This window comes from Chrysochloris asiatica, unplaced genomic scaffold (assembly GCF_000296735.1).
Source record: "Chrysochloris asiatica unplaced genomic scaffold, ChrAsi1.0 scaffold00546, whole genome shotgun sequence".
Classification (NCBI taxonomy): Eukaryota; Metazoa; Chordata; class Mammalia; order Afrosoricida; family Chrysochloridae; genus Chrysochloris; species Chrysochloris asiatica.
Window position 1 is genome coordinate 354,215 of NW_006409064.1, and position 16,864 is coordinate 371,078.

The 16,864-nt window shown below is 39.1% G+C and overlaps 1 pseudogene; it reads left to right on the top strand.

Moving 5' to 3' along the window:
* Nucleotides 1–11,791: 11,791 nt before the first annotated feature.
* On the top strand, nt 11,792–12,745 carry LOC102824080 (annotated as a pseudogene).
* The last annotated feature ends 4,119 nt before the right edge of the window (nt 12,746–16,864 follow it).

A 16,864-nucleotide genomic window follows, 5' to 3' on the forward strand; every position in this document is an offset into this window, starting at 1 on the left:
GGAAAATAACCATGAAGTTGTGACTAAGTCCTACCATGTTCAATAGACTCCTGTCAACCAAGGTTGAGACCTGGTTGGCCAGCAGTATGGCAAGACCTGGGGACTCCTAGGTCTAGAAACAGGGACATGGCCACAAAGGACTACAGCAGAGAGTGAAGCATCCAGCTGATATGAAATGAGGGGAGATGCACTAGAACACCCATACTTGCAGACTGTACCCACTTGATCTGGCTTCAATGGTTGGATGATCAGAACTTGACTAGAAGAAAAAAGAGGGGAAAAAGAGTGATCCACTACAATTTGATAAACTTGACCTATACTTATGGATGTAGCAGCTCAAAAGAGGGAATAAATCTTTACAGTGAGAATCATTCCCACCCCCTCGGTACACAGGGTTTACAGGGATAGGCAACTTAGACATTGGCTATGCAAAATGTGTGTGTGGGGGGGGGGCGGGGTATAAAGGCAAGAAGTGACTGGCTTACAAACTTTTAAGAGGGAGCATAGTTCCAGAGAGTGCAGGGGAAGGTAGAATCTCCACTGAGTGGTTTCCAACCTGTCTGGACTGGGCTGATGAAAGGAGATGGGGACAAGACTCTTGTGGCTCAATCGTGAATAATTGCTATCAAGACTGTGATTGTTGGAAATATAAAGGTAGACGTTTTGTAACAAAAGGAGGGGAATGGTTGATTTTGCAGTCCAGGAGCGGAGGTCCCTGAGACCATCAAAGAGGAAGAGCAGAGTGTGAGACCCTATCCAGAGATGGAGGCACAGACAATGACGTGGAGAGGTGGAGTACGTGGGGACTCTGAACGCAGGGAGGCAGAGGGTCAGTGTGCTGACCACAGACAGGGGGTAGTCTTGCAGTGTGTACCCTTTGGTTGACTGATGATGACGGGTGGGATTGTAATCATTGTATTGAAACAAAATACAATAGGAGGAATGTAAAGCTAATGTTCTCTAAACTAACACTTAGTTCACAATAAAAACTTTAAAAAAGAAAAACTTAGAAAAAAATCTATTAAGATTACTCCTTTGATAATCAAAAATACTCACTATAAACTTCCTAACTGACCTCTTTGACTAGAATTTAACTGACCCAGTAGATCCCATCAGAACTCACTATTTTGATTTGGCCTTGTTCTCTGTAAAACATTAATAAATCCAAGACCCATGCCCAGTTACTATTCATTCCAATAAAGTATTTTTGTTAGATTGAATCTAGTTTGAAAGACTGAGGATAGCATAGATCTACCAACCTAAAGAAAATGGAATCGGTTTAGTCATTAGGTCTTGATAAATGAAGACTCTGCAAATGGGGAAGCTAATATAAAATTAATCAAGATGACCTCATGGTCCTAGAAGGAGAACAGGACATACTTCAGTCTACCAGATAATTATCTCAGGAACTAATCAGCTTGGATCACAAATGATAGAATGCTTGAGAAGGAGTATTGCCTGATGGTTCTTTTTTCTTGAAAGATGGGATGTTTGAGAAGAAATGTTAGAGAAGGAATATTGCCTGATTGTTCCTTTTTCACAAAAGATGGAATGGTTGAGGAGAATTATTCCTCATTGTTCATTTTTCTCTAAAGGCACAATGTTTGGAGAAGTTTATTGCTTTATTGTTTCCTTTTATGAAAGAATGCTACATTGATGTTAAGATAAAGTGTACATCCAAATATAACTTACTCTATATAATGTGTTTGTTTTTCATGATGGACAGGACAGTCTTGAGAAACTATTCTTTGCGACCTCCAGACTGCTGACTTCTTGCTAATAAAGCTTGGATTGGATCTCTCCCCATCTCTGTGATTGACTACAGTGACAGGTGACAAGCCTTCATTTGGGTTTGGCAACACTGATGGAAGGCTTTTGGCACACATCTTGTCAAACACTTGCTGAAAATTAAGAATGCTGAACTTCAATAATTACTGCATCAATTATTAATTTTATGGTCTTCTTTCACCAGTTTCTGGACTTCAGCTACAATTTCTTCATAATTGGCATTGATTGTCCTACCTCTCTCATGGTTTATATTTGAGGTCCCCCTAACTTTCATTACAATGATTGATCTATCTAAAACTGTTTCATATGGCTAGTATTCCTGTAAGAATGATGCAAGGCTTCAAAGATTTGAGAATATGTACATTTGAGTCCTGGTGTGATGCTATGGGGTAAGTGTTGGACTCCAAAGTTGGATTGTACTACATAGTCAGCCGCTCAAAGTCACTAACTGCTCCACAGCTGCAAACTGCAAGGTTGGTGGTTCACGTCCACCAAATACTCCTCAGAAACCCTCCAAGGACTAACTTAGGTGTGCCCTTAGTGGAAATTGAGGTGCAGGGTCACATGGTGTTAAGCCATACTCTCAGGAACATAGATGGCAAGGCATATTCTCTAAGCAGCAAACTATTTGGAAATTATCAAAGTATTTTGAAGACTCATTTATGCTTCTAATTATATTACCTGAGGATTGGCTAGTGAGTTTCAACTGCCAACCTTTCAGTTCAAAGCAACCTTGCACTCTTGCACATTAACCCACAGTGCTACATCCAATCTCCATTATCATACTCAGGAAGCTATTTTATACAGTATATTGTTGTTGTTTAGTAATGCAAAGTCAGTTCTTACTCATAGCAACCCTGTTTAATGTTGCCAAGAGGAGCTAGTGAATCTGAATCATTAATCTTGTAGTTTGCAGTCCAATTCTTATCCTAGAGCACCGTACCAAGACTCCTTTATACTCCTTTATAGAGTATGTTGTAGTTTAATTACAAGATTTTTGCTTTGGTGAGTGCAGTCCAGTTGGTTCCGTTGTCAGGTGCCATCGAGTTGGAACAGACTCATAACGACCCCATGCACAGCAGAATGAAATAATGTCCAATCCTGGGCCAACCTCACTACCGCCGCCACACTTGATGCCATCAATGATGTCACCTGGCTGATCCATCTCGTTGGGGGTCTTCCTCTTTTTCTCTGACCCTCCATCTTACCCAGCATGACATCCTTCTCCAGCGACTGTTCTCTCCGGACAATATGTCCAAAGTAGGAGAGACAAAGCTTAGCCATCTTGGCCGCCAAGGAGCACTCTGGTTGCACTTCTTCCAAAATAGATCTATTGGTTCTTTTGGCAGTCCATGGCACTTTCAGTATTCTCCTCCAACACCACAACTCAAAGGCATCAATTCTTCTACGATCTTCCTTATTCATTGTCCAGCTTTCGCATCCATATGAGGTTATTGAGAATACCATGGCTTGGGTCAGGCGCACCTTAGTCCTCAAGCTGACATCTCTGCTCTTCAATACTTTAAAAAGTTCCTGTGCAGCAGATTTGCCCAATGCAATACGTCGTCTGATCTCTTGAGTGCTGTTTCCGCGAATGTTGATAGTTGATCCAAGAAGAATGAAGTCCTTGACAACCTCAATCTCTTCTCCATTGAAAAGAATGCTGTTTATTGGTCCAGTGGTGAGGATTTTTGTTTTCTTTACATTGAGTTGTAATCCATACATAAGGTTGTGCTCTTTGATCTTCATCAGTAAATATTTTAAGTCCTCTTCACTTTCACCAAGCAAGGTTGTATCATCTGCATATCTTAGGTTGTTAATATGTATAGAGACCCAGAATAGTGTTCCTGAGGGCCACCTGGTGGGTTTGACCTGCCGACCTTGTGGTTCACAGTCCAGTGATGATCCTACAGCCCCACTCCAGGAGTCCATAATTAAGAGGATACATGGGTTGATCTAAAGTTGTCTGACATATCAGTCTTCAAGCATCTTCTAAAGGTCAACTGGCTCAGAGGCAATTTTTTAATGTAAATGAAGTTGCACAACTTGAGACAGGTCAATACAAAAACAAGAAGAGGGGTCCATTTTGGTAAACATTATGACACATAAACTTTTGTAGTAATAATCATAAAATATGTGTGTGGTTAGATAGGGCTGGTATATATATACTAATGTGTAAGGAAAGATATACAGTGTATGTGTACCCATATAGGCTTATGTTACATATGTATTCGTGGGCTGCATATACAGTCATATACAGACATGCATTGCTGAACATCCACAACATGTTCTGTGTATAGGACATTATGTAACTTGGATGTTGTGTGAACACTATTATATCTAGGCAGTCCCTGGACAATCTGCAATTAAATCCCTGGAAGTCATATATTAAAGGCTTATGAGAGGCAGGGTCCACCACAGAGCCAGAGCAGATGCCGGAAGGACAGACGCAGGTTGCAGAAAATCCTCATTCTGAGTATGGTCTTACAGACAATGTTGAGAGGATACTAGAAAATGAGAAGATTAATGCAGAAAAGACATCGGAATAGAAGGTGGACCTCCAGTCTTTGCCAACTCTTGCCTACCTGGATCAGACAGTGGTGCCTATCTTATTACAGGGACTTGCTGAGCTTGTAAAAGAGAGACCACCAAACCCCATTGAATTTCTAGCATCATATTTAAAAAAAAAAACAAAACAAAAAAAAAACAAGGTACAGTTTGAAGATCAAAACTGACTTATTGGAAAGAACAGAAAAAGTGTTTGCTACTATAGATTTACATGATTAAGAGACAGTTTTAATTGCCATGATTTCTCCCCTCTCTTTTGGAAATCTAAGAACCTGCAAGACCACACAACGTGAATTGCAGAGTTGCTGAAGAGAAAGTATTTCCCTTGTTATGATTTAATCACTATACTTACTTAATGAGTGTATTCTGTGCAATTTTTCCTGAAACTGTCTTTAACTTTTGTTTTTCAAAAGACCTTTGAAATAAATAGTTAAAATGCCAAAAAAAAAAAAAAAAAAGCCTGATGGGAGCCTGTCAGACAAAGCCTGAGAGCTGCGTCCCCTGAATCCAGCAGTCTAGACTTGCCATGTGTGCACTGGTCCAGGCAGGGGCTGTGCCAACAACTGGATCAATACTTTGTGCACATCCAGGTGCAGGAGCATAGGGTGCATGGTGGGTGAGGCACACAGAAAAATGGCCTTGGGCACCTTTGCATGTGGTACCAGCAGCAAGGCTGACAGTGAAGACCCTGTGGGGATGCAGCTGCTTCCTGATCATGTTCAGCTTCCTCAGTCAAAAGCCTAGAACCCAGGAGCACCCTGGGCCTCACCCACGGCAGGAGTAGAGCACATTCAGGCAGAGGACTCTGGGTAAAGTTGAGTACCTCTGGGTTCTGATTAGAGATTTCAACTTCAATAGCTAGTGCATCAAATGCTAATTCTATGGATTTCTTTCACCAGTTTCTGGATTTCAGCTACAATTTCTTCATTCTTCCAATTGATGGTCTTCCCTCTCATGGTTTATATTTGAGCCTTCCTAACTTTGATTAAGGAACTCTGGTAGCGTAGTGGTTACAAATCAGGCTGCTAACCTCAGGATCAGCAGTTTGAAACTACTAGCTGTTCCACTGGAGAAAGATGAGGCTTTCTGCTCCTGTAAAGATTTACAGCCTTGGAAACCCTGTACAGGGTCACTATGAGTCAGAACCGACTCTATGGCACATCACAACAACATCAACCTTGATTAAGGAATCCTGGTGTGGCACTGAGGGTTAATGTATTAGACTGCAAAGTCAGTTTGAACTGCAAGGTTGGTGGTTCAAGTTCACCAATTGCTCCTTGGAAACACTCTAGAGAACCGCTATGGGTCGGAACTGACTCAACGGCACTTAACAACAACAACCTTGATTAAATACTTGATCCACCTAAAAACTGTTGTTTCATATGGAGCAGCATTCCTATAAAAATGATGCAACACTTCAAATATTTGAGAAAATGTACATTTGAGTTGTGTGGTGGTGCTGTGGGTTAATGTGCAGGACTCCAGAGTTGGTTTGAACTGCAAAGTCAGTGGATCAAGCTTACCAGCCACTCCTCAGAAACTCTATACAGGATTGATGTGAGTCAGAACCGAACTGACAGCACTTAAGAACAATACATGAGTTTTGTTAAAATTTTACAGGGAGAGTTCTAACTCCATTTTGAGTCTTGACATAAATCCACCTTTCCTTTAAATTCCTCCAGGCCACAAATTGCAGATATAAAAAGCTTTGTCCTCAGGCAGGGTACCTGTGAGAGTAGATTACAACACCCCTAGCCAGCTCAGGGAGGGGCAGTCTTGCCCTCCAGGGAAGAGCTTAGATGTTCCGCTAATGGAAACTGAGCTGCAGGGTCACATGGTCTTAAGTCATACCTTGACCATCATAAGTGTCAAAGGACGGCACAGGGTATTCACTAACATCAGCAAATTATTTGGAAATTATTAAAGTAATTTAAAGAATCATTTATGCTCTAATTATATTTCTTAAGGAGTGGCTGGTGAACTTCAACTGCCGACCTTTCTGTTCAAACCAACCTTATAGTCCTGCACATTAGCCCATAATGCCACACCACAAGTTCATTATAGTGCCCAGGAAGTTATTTTATACAGTATTTTCTTGTTCTTGTTGTTAATTGACGTCAAGTCTGTTCTAACTCATAGCAACTCTGTTTAGGGTTGCCAAGGAGCAGCTAGTAACTCTGAATCATCAACCATGTAGTTGGGAGTCCAATGCTTATCTTACAGCACACAAAAGGACTCCTTTAAAGGGTATGTGACAGTTCAATTAGACCATTTTTGTTGTTGATAAGTACCATCGAGTCATAGCGTCCCAGGATAGGGATCCCAAGTAGCTATTGGTGGGTTGAACTGCTGACCTGTGGTTCACAGTCCAGTGCTGATCCAAAAGTGCCACACCAGGAGTTCATAACTAGGGGGATACAATGATGTATATTAAATAAATTATTTGACAATAAAACTAAACCAAACCAGTTGCCATCCAGTGGATTCCGACTCACGGTACTGTACACTAGAGTGTTTTTAAGGCTCTGAACATCCAGGAGTAGCTCACCTAGGGCCTTCTCAGTAGGTTTGGACTGGAAACTCTTAGGGTAGTAGGGCATGTAAATGTCTGTGCCATTCAGGGACAAGTATTTTACAAAACTGGGTGTTACATACACTTCATGGCCACCATTGGAGAGAACCTTGGGAAGTATTTACTTCAAGTATGTGGTCCAAGGACATAGCAAGCCTAAGCTCAATTGTTAAGCTAAAACTTATATAGATGGTGTATTAGAGTCTACAACTATCACATCATGTCATCCTTAAACTAAACAACATTTCCAGTTAGTGTCTAATTGATGTGAAGTTTCATTTTTCTATTCACTTGGTGTGGGACAAAGACAAGGCTTTCTGTTCCCGTCAAGATTTATAATCTTAGAAACCCTAGACAGGATCACTGTGAGTCAGAAGCAACTTGATGGCACACAACAACAACAACAATTTTTATGTTCAGCATAAAAGAAAACACTATAGATCTGATAATACATAATCACAGTCATAAGCACATAGAATATTGAGATGATCATCTTCTTGCTCTGATGAATGGGTTGTGAATAACTGCCACTACTAAATTCTCATCACCAATTCTATTTACACTTGAAACCTAAGAGTATTTTCCAAGAAATCCAAGATGAGAAAGCAAATCCATACCTCTGTCCTATGAAATTTGATTAAGGAAACATACTTGGCATTTGGGGCTGGTGGTGGTGCCCATGATTTTGAAACTAAAGAGTAATTATTATTTTAATTGGAACTCAAGATAGAAATTCCCCAAGAATGCTCCCATATAGTAAGCATCTGATTTATTCTTACAATAATTCTTAACACACAAGTGACCCTCTCTCTCAGGATTTTCATGCCTAGAGATCTGTAGCTCATAAAAACGGAGGCAGAACTTCAGAAAGTGAGAAAGAGGATTTTGAAGATAAAGAGTTTATATTGCAATCCCAACACGAATTGTCATTTCAATTGTTTATTTATTTACAATCACTGGGAGTTGAAACTGAAAATGTTTATTTGTCAATCCTAATATGATCAGGTAAGAAAGTGAAATAGGAGACAGGCTGGGAAGCTGCCCATATTGCCTGTTAGTGATTGATCTGCTTAGTTCCCAATATTAAAGATAAGTGCCCAAACAGATGCTCTATTTAATGAGGGCCTCCTTAGTGTGGTTGTGGATTATGAAGGTATTTGACTTCCAAATTTTTCATTATCAGTCTCAGTTCAACATTCTTGATTCTTTGGACATTCTCCAAAACAAATAAAAATCTCTTAATATGAAAATTGCAGTAAAAGAATTTATTTCTTTATTGAAGAGGAAATTGATATCTTATCATCTTTAAAACTTACAAAAAGACTTGTCCACCTTATGTATTTTTGATATTATTTGTTTTGTGACTCTGAGAATCAAAAATATCGGATATGTCATTTTATTTTAAACAGGAATTTTGTAAGCATGCTTGTGTTTTAAAAAGAAAAGTTCTTAAATACATAAAATATATATGGAGTCCTGGTGTGGTGCTTTAGGATAAAGAGCTGAACTACTAAACAAAAGCTCAATGGTTCAAACACAACAGCTGCTCCTTAAGAACCAGATACAGGGTCGCTATGAGTGAGAACCCACTTGAAAGCTCTTAACAACAACGACATCCAAAAATTCTACTCGGGATGATTTAAAGCCAGCCTTTTGATAGCACTGTAGTAGAAATTAGACAAGTTTTCAAAATTGCAAACAGTTCATATATACTAAGCACTAACTGCAAGGTAAGAAATGCAAACCCACCAGCTGCTCCTTGGAAACACTACATGGGGTCTCTATGAGTCTGGAAACCCTTAACTGCACTTATACACAACATAGAAAGTCTAGAATACCAGGGGTTTCTTACACATATTACCTTGTTAATTCTCTTATTTTCTCTAGTCACTTTAAATCATTTTCTTCTCCTATTAGTAAGATCTCAAGCCTTGAATGATTCCCCTCTTATAGGAAATTCCCCAATGAATGTGTCTCTTCAGAATTTCTTACACTTCTTATTCTTACCTCATTGTTTCCAACCCCGATAAGGTACCTTATGTCCTGCCTTCTTTCTTCCCAATGAGCAAGAGCTAATCCACTACATCTGGAAATGAAAGGAACAAAAAGGAAGCTCTTTCGAAAAAGTACATCTGCCTTTGTCAATGTGCCTAAAAGAGATAATGTCAGGTACTTTTCAAATAATGGAGGGAAGGTTAAAAAGCTTTACAGTCTCACAGTAAAATGCCTAAACTTAGTCAAAAACTAAACCATATTTAATGAATTGATTAATAATTATGCAAGAGTTTACCATTTACTGATGAAAATATGATTATTTCAAATCTGCAAATGAAATGAAAATTAATATATCCCTTTAGTAGGAAACAGGAATTGTATTTGATAGAAAGAGAAAACCAAGAAAGTGTTTTGAATGAGAAGTGCTGAAGTTTTCTAAGGACTTTGGAGAGAGCTGATGATGTAGCAGACAGACTTCGGAGGTGAAAAGGGCAGAGTGACTATCAGTGGCAGATTAATGGAACTAGAGGAAAAGAAGTTGATTTTCACTATTCCTTAACATCTAAAGTTATGTTATTGCAGACCAAATAAAAATAGGACTTAAGATTTTCAGCACAGGGGAAAAGAAGATTCCAAGCAGGATAAAGTCATAGAAACTTCCAAGAAAGCTCAAAATCGGTTGGTCCAAGGGGGAAATACTTGAGCTTACTGGAGGAAGAACATTACTTAACAAGGGACTCAGAATCTGATAAAGGCAAAATATTCTTGATCAAGTAGAAAAATGGAAGTCCTATACCATTTACTAAATGAGTAATGTGGGAATCCTATTTGGTGAAAATATTAATGTTTATATTATAGTTATGACCTAAATGTATCAGCAGATTAAAAAAAAAAAAAAAAAATGTTTGCCATTGAGTGTACTCCAAGTCAAGAAAGTGCAACAGTGGTGAAAGTTGAAATACATCTCTTCCTAATATTTTCTGATTATTGTAGCCTACTTTACTAGCAAAGCTGTCAGTTTGAGGACTAAGGTATGCCTGTCTCAATGTTCAATAGTCTCATATGCATGTGAAAGTTGGGCAATGAATAAGGAAGACTATAGAAGAATTTAAGCATTTGAACCATAGTGTTGTAAAAGAATATTGAAAGTACCATGGACTGCTAGAACAAACAAATCTGTGTGGGCAGAAGTACAACAAGAATGCTCCTTAGAAGCCAAGAAAGCAGAGTGTGCTTCTCATACTTTGGACATGTTATCTGGAGGGAGCATTCCCTGGAGAAGGACATCATGCATAGAAAAGTTGAAGGACAGCAAAAAACAGGGATACTTCCAACAAGAAGGATTGGCATCGTGCAGCAAAAATGCGCTCAAACATAGCAACAAACATACGCAGAACCAGGCAGTGTTTCCTTCTGTTGTGCATAGGATTGCTAAGTCAGAACCAAGTTGATGGCTCCTAACAATATCAACAACTTTTCTATCCCAGTAAAGACTGAGGTGAGCTTTCATGGATACACTTCCAAAAAGGAGCAAGCCCCATGTACATTCTAAGATGAACAAATGCATTTACTAATATTTTAAAGGGCTTTTCTTATTGTTATTTCTTTAAAAGCTTGTGGTTGCAATGAGTTCATCTCTGTCTATATTGCCAAGTAAAAAACTTTCAGGTGGCTTCTCTTTAGGTTTAGAGATATAAGTGTCATCAAGGAAAGTGCTGTCACGCTTCTGATGTAGAGCAACCCTGTATTGAGTCTCTGAGGAATAGCTGGTGGCTTTAAACAACCGACTTGTGGTATGCAGTCCAGTGCTTATGCTACAAGACTACACATGATTTCTTTTAAAAAGATGTTGTTGTTGCTAGGTGACATTGAGTCAGTACCGACTCATAGTGACCCTATGAACAACAGGACGAATTACTGCCCAGTCCTGGACAAACCTCACAGTTGTTGCTACATTTGAGCCCATTGATGCTGTGGCTGTACCAATTCATCTCGCTGGATGTCCTCCTCTTTTGCTCAGACCCTCCAATTTACCAAACATGATATCCTTCTCCAGTGACTGGTCCCTCCTAATAGATATGTCCAAAGTGTGAGAGACAAAGTCTGGCCATCCGTCCTTCCAAGGGGCACTCTGACTGTACTTCTTCCAACACAGATCTATTTGCTCTTTTGGCAGATGATGATATTTTCAATAGTCTCATCTAACACCTTAACTCAAATGCATAAAATCTTCTAAAGTCTTCCTTATTCACTATCCAACTTTCACATGCATCTGAGGTTTAAGATCACCCTGGCTTGTGTCAGGTGCATCTTAGTCCTCAAAGTGACATCTTTGCTCTTTAACACTTTAAGGATGACTTGCACAGAGATTTTCCCATCACAATACATCATTTGTTTTCTTGATTACAGCTTACAAGGGTCTTGAGGGTTGATCAAAGCAAAATGAAATCTTTGTCAATTTCAGGCTTTTCTGCATTTATATGGATGTTGATTATTGGTCCAGTGGTCAAGATTTTTGTTTTCGCTACTCCGAGGTGTAAGTCAAATTGAAGATTGTACTCTTGCATCTTCATCAGTAAGTATTATAAGTTTTCTTCAATTTCAGCAAGCAAGGTTGTAACATGCACTGTATCTTCTAGAGAAAAGAAACACTAATAATGGACCTAATTTAAAAGATTTTAAGATTGTCAAATTCATAGTCCATAACAGTCTTAACATCTAACATTCTTAGTAGCCCACATTTTGTAAAACTCTAAAGTAGGAATCATGTAAAAAAAATTATATGCTCCCTCAGAACATTTTTGTTTCGGAAACAAATTCTCATTAGAAATAATAGTTGATATATGATTTTGTTTTTGCTTTTAAGTGATGCAGAATCAAACCTCAGTCACTGAATTTCTCCTCCTGGGAGTGACAGAGAACCAGAAGCTGTCACCTCTACTCTTTGTGATTTTCTTATACATGTATCTTTTCAATCTGGCTGGGAATGGAGTTATCCTGATGATTGTCACCTCTGATCCAAAACTCCATTTGCCTATGTATTTCTTCCTGGGAAACCTATCATGTCTGGATATCTGCTTCTCTACAGTGACAGTGCCAAAGATGCTGGAAAATCTCCTCTCTACAAGCAAATCAATTTCTTTTGTGTCCTGCATAAGCCAGCTTTATTTCTTTCACTTCCTGGGCAGCACAGAGACCATGTTGTTGGCCGTGATGGCTTTTGACCGTTTTGTGGCTATCTGCAAACCACTTCGTTACACTGTTATCATGAATCATCAGCACTGTATACAGATGGCTAGCACAGTCTGGATCATTGGTTTTTCCTATGCCCTGCTGCCCTCCATAATGACTTCCAAATTGAACTTCTGTGGATCCAACCATATCCATCACTTTTACTGTGATGTTAAGCCATTGCTGGAGTTGGCTTGTGGGAACACTGAGCTCAACCAGTGGCTCCTCAATATTATCACAGGCACCATAGCCCTAGGTTCCTTTTCTCTCACAGTTCTCTCCTATGTCTACATTATCTTGTACCTCTCCTTCAAGGCCCAGTCTTGTAGCAGTCTTCACAAAGCACTGTCCACATGCGCTTCACACTTCTCAGTAGTTATTCTTTTCTATGTTCCTGTTGTCTTCACTTATACTAGTCCTGCCTCAGGCATCTCCAATGACCAGGACCGAATCACTGTCATCATGTTCACTGTGTGCACTCCTGTACTCAATCCACTTGTCTATACTTTGAGGAACAAGGAAGTGAAGAGGGCCCTAGCCAGAGTGGTCAGGAGGAAGTTATAAATAAAGGAATTCAGAGAATTATTCTAAGGTATAAATAAGCTGTTAATGTGAAAGATTGGATTTGATTTTAAACTGTTTCTTAAATTGTTTAGAATATGTATAAAGTTGGAAACAAAGATTGAAAATGAATAAAAGAAATATAAATGGTAAAGTGCAGTGTAATCAGTAGTTGTTGTTAAGTGCCATCAAGTGGATTCTGACTCATATTGACTCTGTATAGGATTTTCAGGGAATACTTGTTGTGTTTTAACTGCCGATATCTCAATTAGAAGTACAATGCCAAGCAGGAATCCCAGTAGTAGTAAGTAGGTAGTAGGTAGAAGGTAGTAGTATGAAAGAAATGTGAACAAGTTGGGTACTAGCCATACACCTTCATGTTCGATTCGTTTGGGGTTAATAAGTTGATATAATTGATTTGATATATATTTAACTAATTTCTTATATAAAATCAAGTATACAAATGTGCTAGTCTACCTATGTACTAAATAAATATACAATACTTAGCTTTGCTTATCTGTATGATCTCTTTAGGTTATCACATTTTAATGTCAGAAAAAAATATATTATACTCTTATTTTTTGCTGTTTATTTAGGGTCATGGTTGCTTAATTACTGAACCAAATGTTAACTCACATAAATTAAGAAGAATTATTAAGTATGTAGTGATTTTTTGTTCTTCAAACAAAGAGGCAAATCAGTATTTGGCATAAACACATTATAATCAATAAATAACAGAAATAAAATAGCCATGGGTTCATCTAAAGTCAACTGAGAGTTCCGTCTTCAGACATCTTCTAAAAGTCAATTAGCTCAGAGGCAATAATGAATGTAAATGAAGTTGCACAACTTGGGCAAAGTAAATATGTACACAAGAAAAAGGGCCCATTTTGGGAAACATTATGACACATACACTTTTGTAATAATAATCATAAAATATGTGTGTGGTTACATAGGGTAGATATGTATACATATATATGTAAGGAAAGATATACAGTGTAACTATGTACATGTTGTTGTTAATGTCATCGAGTCAGTTATGACCAATAGTGACCCTGTATAGGGTTTCCAACAAGTAGCTGGTGAGCTGGAACTGCCCACCATGCAGTTCAAACAGATTTGCAGTCTGACACATTAACCACAGAGCCACACCGTATGGTACATATGTATGTGTGGACTGCATATGCAGTCATATAAAGACATGCATTGCTGAACATCCACTACACATTCTGAGAAATAGGACATCATGCAATTTGGATGTTGTGCAAACACTATTATATCCAGGCAGTCCCTGTACAATCTGCAGTTAAATCACTGGAAGTCTATTATATTAAAGCCTTATGACAGCCTGCCAGACAAAGGCTGAGAGCTGTGTACCCTGAATACAGCAGGCTAGACTTGCTAAGTGTCTAGTGGCCCAGGCAGGGGCTGTGCCAACAGCTGGATCAACACTTTGTGTACATCTAGGTGCAGGAGGATAGAGTGCATGGTGGGGAAGGGACACAGAACAAAGTTCCTTGGGGACCTTGCATGTTGTACCAGCAGCAAGGTTGATAGCAGTGGTCCTGGCTGTTTCCACCCCATGGATGTATCTGCTTTCTGACCACTTTCAGCTTCCTCAGAACAAAGTCAAGAGCCCAGGAGCCCCCTGGGCCTCACTGGAACCACCATCACCCATGACATGTCTAGAGCACATTCAGGCAGAGGAATATGGTTGAGATTGGTTGCCTTTGGATATTTAACAGGAGAGCTAAAGAGCTTTGTAACACTTTCCAGAGCAGGACAGAGGCTGGGCTGAGGAGTCAAAAAGAACCACTGGGCTGAGGAGCCAAGAGGCTAGGGCCCAGAAGAGGCCTATCTGTGGGCACAGATGAGAAAAATCTTCCCTGATCCTGAATTGTAGAATGTTATTTCCCTAAACACCTCCATAATCATGGGTATTGTCTGTAAGTCTATGTAGCCATTTCTATAAGTTATCAAACCGAACAGAAAAGGAGAGTGTCAAGGGAGGAATGGCTGGTGTCAGAGTTGGTTAATATACTGAGAAAGGAAGAGTGACTGACTTCCACATCATAGGAATTAGACGTGGATTGATGCTGAAGGTTAGTCTCTCTTCCCCCTGTGAAGTTAGAGGGCTCAGATGACCCTACCAAGACATTTCTACACAACTGATTGAATTGCCAAGCACAGGATTAATGTAATAATTCATAAGACTATACAACGGGACTTCAAAAAGTTAGCAGAAAGTGAAATTAAGATAATGGAATTTTTTTTAACTGTCTTAAACTCCTTTGCATTGCACAAATGAAAAACAGAAGATTGGCAAATGTGTTGTATTGAAGCTAAGACAAAAAGCATAGTTACAAAATAATGTGCTACTGGTGGTGGTTCTGTGCCATGGAGTTGATTCCAACTCAAAGTGACCCTATACAGGGTTTCTGAGGCTGTAAATCTTAGTGAGAACAGAAAGCCTCATCCTACTTCCACTGAATGGCTGGTAGTTTCAAACTGCTGACCTTGATGTTAGCAGCCTGAATCATAATCACTATGCTACCCGAGCTCCTTGCTACAAAGTAGTAGAAACTTTAATAAAACAAAATATCAAAATGTGAAGCTATTGTTTGTCAACATATCTTCCACTTAGGACAATATATTACTGAAGGCATATTTACATCTCTTTTCTCTCTTCACTGAAAATTCTCACTCTTTGATTTACACTATGTTAAGACAGCAATTCAAAATTACCCACTTGGTAATCAAAAATGGTCACTATAACATTCGTAACTGACCTCTTTGACTTGAATTTAACGGACCAAGCAGATACCCTCAGAAACCACTATTTTGATTGGATCTTGTTCTCTGGATTGTATTAATAAATCCAAGACCAATCCCCAGTCCCCATTCATTTCATAAAAGTATTTTTATTAGCTTCAATATTATTTCAAAGACCGATGATAGCATGGATCTACCCACTTAAACAAAAAGGAGCTCTGGTAGCATAGTGGTTATGAATCAGACTGCTAATCGCAAGGTCAGTAGTTCGAAACTACCAGCTGTTCCACAGGAGAAAGATGAGGCTTTCTGCTCCTGTAAAGATTTACAGCCTCGGAAACCCTGTACAGGGTCGTTTTGAGTCGGAATCAACTCCACAGCACGTAACAACAAGAACCCACTTAAACAAAATGGAGTCAGTTTAGTCATTAGGTCTTGATAAATGAAGACCCTGCAAATGGGGAAATTAGTTTAAAATTTAGCCAAGATGACCTCATGGTTCTAGAAAGAGAACAGGACATGCTTAAGCCCACCCAGACAGTTATCTCAGAAACCAAGCAGCTTCTATCCCAAAAGATGGACTGCTTGAAAAGGGTTATTGCCTGATTGTTCCTTTTACCCAAAAGATGGATTATTTGAGAAGGATTATTCCTGATTATTCCTTTTTCAAAAGGTGCAATGTTTGAAGAATTATTTGTTTTACTGTTTCCTTTTCCCAAAGAATGCTACCTTGATGTTAAGACAGATTCAGTGTACATCCAAATGAAACTTAGCCTATATAATTTGCCCACTTTTCTTAACGGACAGGACAGTCTTGAGAAACTATTCTCTCTGTCCTCTGGACTGCTGGCTTTCTGCTAATAAAGCTTGGATTGGATCTCTCCCCATCTCTGTGATTAAATACAGTGACAGGTGGCAAACCCTTGTTTCAGTTTGGCAATACTGATAGAATGCTTTTGGCACCCATCTTCTCAAACACTTTCAGAGTCCAAGATGTTTGCTTAAAATTGAAATGCGGAACCATGTGAGATTTCAAGTTCAATAGCTAGTGCATCAAATGTTAGTTCTATGGTCTTTCACCAGTTTTGGGACTTTAGCTACAATTTCTTATTCCACCAAATTATGATCTTCTCTCTATTATGGTTTATATTTGAGGTCTTCCTAACCTTCATTAAAATGTGTGATACATTTAAAAACTATTGTTTCATATGGGGCGGCATTCCTATAAAAATGATGAAAAGTTTCAAAGATTTGAGAAGATATACATTTGAGTCCTGTCATGGTGCTGTGGGTTAATGTGCTGGACTCCAAAGTCAGTTTGAACTGCAAAGTCAGCAATTCAAGCTCACCAGCCACTCCTCAGAAACCCTATACAGG